Below are 6,862 nucleotides of genomic sequence, written 5' to 3'. Positions count from 1 at the left end.
AAAAGGATCTAGTCATGACTGCTACTAATTAGTGCTTTAAACTTGTCATAATTTTAGATTGTGAGCCCTTTGGGGCCAGGGTTCCATGTTATTTATTTATTATTCCGCTGTGTAAACTGCCCTGAGCCACTTTTGGAAGGGCGATATAGAAATCGAATAAAAATAATAACAATAACAATATCTAGGATTTCCATAGCATTTCCATACCATTCGATTTGCTTCCAAGACATTCCTTCTGCAGTCTGTGCAGTTATTAGATGTCAATATTATTATTCCCATATTTCAGGGGGTGTCGGAAGGAGGGGGCTTAAGTTGAGATACGGCAGCTTGACTCCAAGAGAAAGAGGCTGTGTGTACTCAAGCAGCCCTACCCAGGTTAGGGGAGCTCTACCTGGGTAGGGCTGCTTGTATGCAGTGCCGGGATCAAGGCCAATCCTGGCACTGCCTCCTCTGCAAGCCTGAGTTTTGTATGCAGGCTTTTGCCTGGGTAAAAGGCACGAGCACACCCTTTACCGCAGGAACGGGGTCATATGTAGGCTTGGGCTGCACGCAGCCTGAGCATACACAGAGTTGGGCACCTGGAGCACTGGACTCTCGGGGGAATCCCCCCCAGTGCACCATGCTCACTGCATGGGATTCCTGGAGGCTGAGAAAATGAGTCCCAGCCTCCAGAGATCCGCACTCCTTTGTGCAGCACAGATCGTATGGGTGCACATCTTTATTGCCAGTGGAGTATTAGGAACTATGTAGGCAACAATTCTGATCCACAAAGCCTCAGATAAGTTCAGGGGAACTGTTTCACTATATTAATCCCCGGCTTTAGAATAATTACGAACCATCGAAACACTCAGAACTTCCCACCCTGAAGAGCAATTCCACCCCTGCCATAATGGCGGTTTCTAAATAAGCTGAAACAAATATTCACATGTATGTGAGTTTCACCTGACATTTGCAAGTGAATTTTTAAACCTCAGATTCACACTTTGAATGTTAAGCTTGACCTCGACATTCAATTTGTGACAGGTTACATTTTTCGCCACTTGTATATTGTTTTCGGCAGGCAGAGATGGCGTGGTGGAAACTGTCAGTATTTGAATGCTAAGTACAACTGCATGTTATCTAGAAATAGTGTCACATACTAAATAACATTACATGTCAACTATCAAAGAGTGCACATATCAGACGTGGAAATCAAATATCAAAGTCATATACTGAAACCAAATGGAATTGGATACTCTCTTATTTTGCTGTCTTTTTCCCAGACTAAAAGTGACAAGTCTTATGCCTGATCCTGATGGCAGGCTATGCATTACATGCTGTGTCACAGAGATGCATTAGTCTACAGTGAAGGTCTATCTGGCCCCTCCCCATGCCTACTCAGAATTTTGAAGAGAAGATAACTGAAACCTGAAGAATGGCAATTCTAGTACATGGCATATATTAACAACATCTTTAATAGACACCCTCAAAATCTCCCCAGAGGACAAAACAGAGACCGTGATTTATCAATAAAAAGGATCAAAAAGCAGACATCTTATGCATTATCCTTGTCACACAAAAATACTCAGTTCACTATAATAAGCATATTGATGTATAGTGAAGTTCATGTTATATGATATTGAAATGAATAGTCCTCAGAAATTAAATGAGCTGATCTTGCAAGTGTTCTGTTTGCCTTTTACATCTGAACACGGATATATGGCTAACATTGTGGCTTGGTTCTGTCATAGAAGGAAGACAGCTATTCCTAATCTTTGAAACAGGCTCCCAGCTTGCTAAACCAAACATGACCCATCAGCCATGTGCATTCAAAGGCTGATAAACTGCCTGTTTTTTTTGTCTGGCTGGAATTGCAAATAGAGGGATGGAAGGTGTCAAGAAGCAGAGAGGATCCATATGGCTTGCAGGTCATGAGATGTCCTTTGAAAAGATGCACTTATTTTAATAAGTGTGAAATGTATATGGCTTCTTCATAGCCACCAGATGGAGCTCCTGCCCTTTAAAAAAAAACAACTGCACTTCAACCAGATAGATTTGTCAAAAATGCCTGTATAGATGCATTCACTCAGCAAGTCTGATAATTTAACACACACACTCACCACTTGAAGTCATTAAAAAAACACACCAAGAACAAGAAGATGACATTGGATTCTCAAATATCTGACTATATTAAGAAGAAACAAAGTAATGATCAAATTTTTAATGAGTGGAATGATGGCTTTATCTTAAATTAAGGAATGTTGTAACTAATTAACCCAATAAAAATAAACTTTGCCTACTGAGTACATTAATCAAAGGCGTGACGCTAATAACATTAACTATGTTGATAGTGTTTGTGTAAGGACTTCAGCAAGGGGCCAATTAAATCAATTAAAATTTGCTTCATTTGAGTGGGTTAATTCCCAAATGCATGCAGGAATAAAGTCCACAGAGGGCCATTAAGGTCATTGTCCAAGGTCAAAAAACCCAGGCTGTGTTGCAAACCATGCAACCAAACTAGCTGAATAGTTTTTGCTTAGGATTTGCTCTACAAGATTATCATAAACTGATGAGCAGGCTCTGTATTTCAATAAGAAGCTGGTTTGTGACCCATTTTAACAGGCAGCATGTTTTTAACTGAACAAGGAATTAAGGAACAGTTACATTGGCTTGGCCCACAAACTCTCTGAGCTGAGATGCAGGCAAAGGACTCTTTAATGCTCTTTCCCACCAATGTTAACAGCAACAGAAATTTTAGTAGCATCCTTCCCTTATTCTGCACTGCTGACTCTTGTACGTGAGGCAAGTCATAGGCAAATGGGCATGAACAGTTAAGATGCATAACATGAGGAGACCTTTGCCAAAGCCTTTACTGCTAGTTATACCAGGAGGCAGATATTTAAAGAGCTCTTTGTGTCTCATTTATTGAGAAGAAAGCATCCAAACTACCTAATAAGTAAGGGGTCGAGATCTATTCGCGGCATCAGATGGGAAGCCCCTGGTAGTCAGTTTCAAACCCTGGTTGCATATTCTCCTGTAGTATCTGAAAAGTACAACATATGTTCACCATACTCCAGAAGTCCTGAAGTTTGATGAAATATTGAGGGGCTTGAGATGTATTTGTTTATTACTCATATTTCTACCCAGCCTTTCAACCAGATATTGGTTGTCAAGGCAACTTTAGGTAGTTTAGAAGCTAATATCACAATTTAAGGCCAAGAACAACAAAATATAAATTAAACAGTACACTAACCACATCAACTAAATAGAATGGAACACAAACCAGCTCCAATAGAAGCTAGGTGAACTTCCCAGTTCAGTATGGGCTTGAAGAAAAAAAGTTATTCTAAAGATCAGTCAGCATGAAAATATGTTGTTTCAGGTCAGTCCCATTCCAATTTGGGCCCAACTGCACTCTCAATAATGTCACCGGGGTGGGATGTCACCTGATAGCCATCCCACCATCAACGCCTGCCTGCTGTCAGCCCTCGGTACGAGGGCTGGTATCGAGGAGAGCTGGTCGAGGGAGGAGAGCTGGTCTTATGGTAGCAAACATGACTTGTCCCCATAGCTAAGCAGGGTCCACCCTGGATGCATATGAATGGGAGACTACATTTGTGAGCACTGTAAGATATTCCCCTTAGGGGATGGAGCCACTCTGGGAAGAGCATCTAGGCTGCAGGTTCCCTCCCTGGCATCTTCAAGATAGGGCTGAGAGAGATTCCTACCTGCAACTTTGGAGAAGCCAAGGTAGACAATATGTAGACAATACTAAGCTAGATGGACCTATGGTCTGACTCAGTATATGACAGCTTCCTATGTTCCTATGGTCTCTCTTTCCCCAAGCAAAAGCTCACAGTTGCACGGAGATCTTATGCCAATGTAGGCCTTGGGTGCTGTGAACATATGCAACAGCATCCAATTGATGCTGGGAATCATGGGGAATGTAATTACTAAACTTCTGGTTTCAATCCTGCCTCACATGCTGAGGACAACATCCAGGCCTGAAGCCTGAGGCCTACGTTGCTATCAATTCTCCCTGATTCTCCTCCAGGTCCCCAAATTTACCCTAGTGAGATGCAGTGACAGAGAGAACTTGGTTTACAACTATTGACATTCGTTTGTAAGGGAAAAGTACCATGCAAATGCCACCTAATGGCTCAGCGAGGAAATGCTTGACTATCAAGCAAGAGGTTGCTGGTTCAAATCCCTGCTGGTACACCTATATCAGGCAGCAGCGATAGCATCATCTCATACTGCGTGGAAGACGGCAATGGAAACTCTCTCCCCCACCCCTGTATTCAACCAAAGACATCCACAGGGTTCTGTGGTTGCCAGGAGGCAAAATCGACTTGACAGCACACTCTACCTTTACCATACAAACTATTGAATACTGATTTTGTCACCTAACAAAACATTGAAGTGAAGCTTCTGCTCTGACAAAACACCTAAGCAATGTTAAGGCAAGTCCCCTACAGGTCCCCTGTAAGCAGCGAGGTGGCCAAATTTGTAGATGATACCAAACTCTTTCAGGTAGTGAAATCCAAAACAGATTGTGAGGAGCTCCAAAAGGATCTCTCCAAACTGGGGGAGTGGGTGACAAAATGGCAAATGCGCTTCAGTGTTGGCAAGTGTAAAGTGATGCACATTGGGACAAAAAAACCCAACTTCAAGTATACATTGATGGGATCTGAGCTGTCGATGACTGATCAAGAGAGGGATCTTGGGGTTGTGGTAGACAGCTCGTTGAAAGTGTCAACAAGATGTGCAGCAGCTGTGAAAAAAGGCCAATTAAATGCTAGGGATTGTTAGGAAAGGGATTGAAAATAAAATGGCTAATATTACAATGCCCTTATACAAAATGATGGTGCAGCCACACCTGGAGTATTGCGTACAATTCTGGTCACCACATCTAAAACAAGACATTGTAGAACTGGAAAAGGTGCAGAAGAGGGCAACCAAGATGATCAGGGGCCTAGAGCACCTTTCTTATGAGGCAAGACTTATGAGGCAAGACTATAACACCTGGGGCTATTTAGTTTAGAAAAAAGGTGACTGCGAGGAGCCATGATAGAGGTCGATAAAATCATGCATGGAGTGGAGAAAGTGGACAGAGAGAAATTCTTCTCCCTCTCACATAACACTAGAACCAGGGGTCATCCCATGAAATTGATTGCCGGGAAAATAGGACCAACAGACGGAAGTACTTTTTCACACAATACATAATCCCCTTGTGGAATTCTCTGCTACAAGATGTGGTGACAGCCAACAACCTGGATGGCTTTAAGAAGGGTTTTGATAACTTCATGGGGGAGAGGTGTATCAATGGCTACTAGTTGGAGGGCCACCTCCAGAGTCAAAGGCAGGATGCCTTTGAGTACCAGTTGCAGGGGAGTAACAGCAGGAGAGAGGGCATGCCCTCAATGCTTCCACTGGCATCTGGTGGGCCACTGTGTGAAACAGGATGCTGGACTAGATGGGCCTTGGGCCTGGTCCAGCAGGGCTGTTCTTATGTTCAAGTCTAAAGTGTTTTGTTAAAGCTAGCAGCATTATTCAGGAAGATTTTGTATATCTTGAAATTGCCACCAGATTTCTCCAGATTAAAGTGAAATTTGATGTGACTTTGGAAGCCCTTGCTTAACAAAACAACTGAGAAATTCCAAGAAAAGCTAAAAGAGTTTGAATAAGACTAGCAACATTTTTCAGGGACCTCCGGATATCTCTTGTAAATGCTGCTGTGTTAGATCTCTTATGATTTCTATCACCAATTGTAATCTCATTGCTGTGCATCAGGTGGAGTTATACCCTCATTTATTCCTATGAAAACATATACTTGATTAACAAAAAATATATCGGGATTAAATTATTCCATTATCACCAGCAGTTGTATTTAGATGTGCATATGGGGAACTTGATTCCTTCTTAGGGCTGATTCACACGTGGATATAAATCCTTTTCTACCCTTCATTGCATCCCATAGATAGAGCTCTGTGGAGGATTTAGAGCATCTGAATTGGTCTCATCTATGTTATGATCTATACGTTATACCTGTGATGGCCCATGGAAGTCATCATTGATTGTTGCAGTTATCAAGCGATGAACTGGCCATTAACCTCTTGTGCAGAGTGGTCCCAGGTTTTTGGAAGACATATTTTAAAAGGCACAATTCATTCTTCTTCCACACATCACCCATCAGAATAATTGGCCATGGCATTGCATCATCTTCAGATGAGAGCCTTTTAGTACACACATCTGAAAAGTTAATGCAGAAAAGAGTCAGTAACCTATTTAAATGACTCTACAGCACACTCAATGGTGCTCTTAGATGAATGGAATACAATTAACCCGGTTGCTGAAGTTAACTGCAGAAGGCAATTTCTCATATGGCAGAACTCCACTCTGCAGCAAGCTAGGTTTTCTGCAATATCAAACAACTTCCCATTTAGGGAATGCCCTGCCGATGTTTTGAGAAACCTCTAATTAAAATATTTAGCTAATTATTTCCTAGTATGAAAGTAGGCGGTAAGTCACTGAAAACAAGGGATGGAAAACAAGCTGGCAAAGACAAAAACTGAATGCAACAATGCAGAAAGGGTAGTTAAGGCTGACTGCAAAGATGCCTAAAAGAAAGTCAGGTTGTAATTTAAAATAACATCTCATTAGTTTGTTTAATTACTCTCTGCCAGCGGTAATGGATTTTAAGGCTGAAAACAGAAATGCACAGTGCTTAGGGAAAAAGTAATTTTACCTTAAGTAAATTGAAGACAAGATAAAGGTTCCACCAAAGGAACATGTAGCTCCAATTATGTGGTTTTTTAAAAAGTAACAATGTTTTTAAAATCCAGATACATTAACAATGTTTGAAAATTTTGGTGTAGTCTCT

General features: G+C 41.6%; 1 long non-coding RNA gene across 1 annotated transcript; it reads right to left on the bottom strand.

Moving 5' to 3' along the window:
* Positions 1–1,436: 1,436 nt before the first annotated feature.
* LOC128322107 (uncharacterized) lies at positions 1,437–6,228 on the bottom strand. The gene is made up of 2 exons (XR_008305526.1): positions 6,028–6,228; positions 1,437–1,997 (listed from the first exon to the last, which is right to left on the bottom strand). It is a non-coding gene; the product is annotated as an uncharacterized LOC128322107 (long non-coding RNA).
* Positions 6,229–6,862: the final 634 nt, after the last annotated feature.

The sequence above is a fragment of the Hemicordylus capensis genome, chromosome 4, assembly GCF_027244095.1.
Source record: "Hemicordylus capensis ecotype Gifberg chromosome 4, rHemCap1.1.pri, whole genome shotgun sequence".
NCBI classification, from domain to species: Eukaryota; Metazoa; Chordata; class Lepidosauria; order Squamata; family Cordylidae; genus Hemicordylus; species Hemicordylus capensis.
Note: the sequence above shows the minus strand (reverse complement) of the source record. Positions and strands in the feature narration are given on the sequence as shown.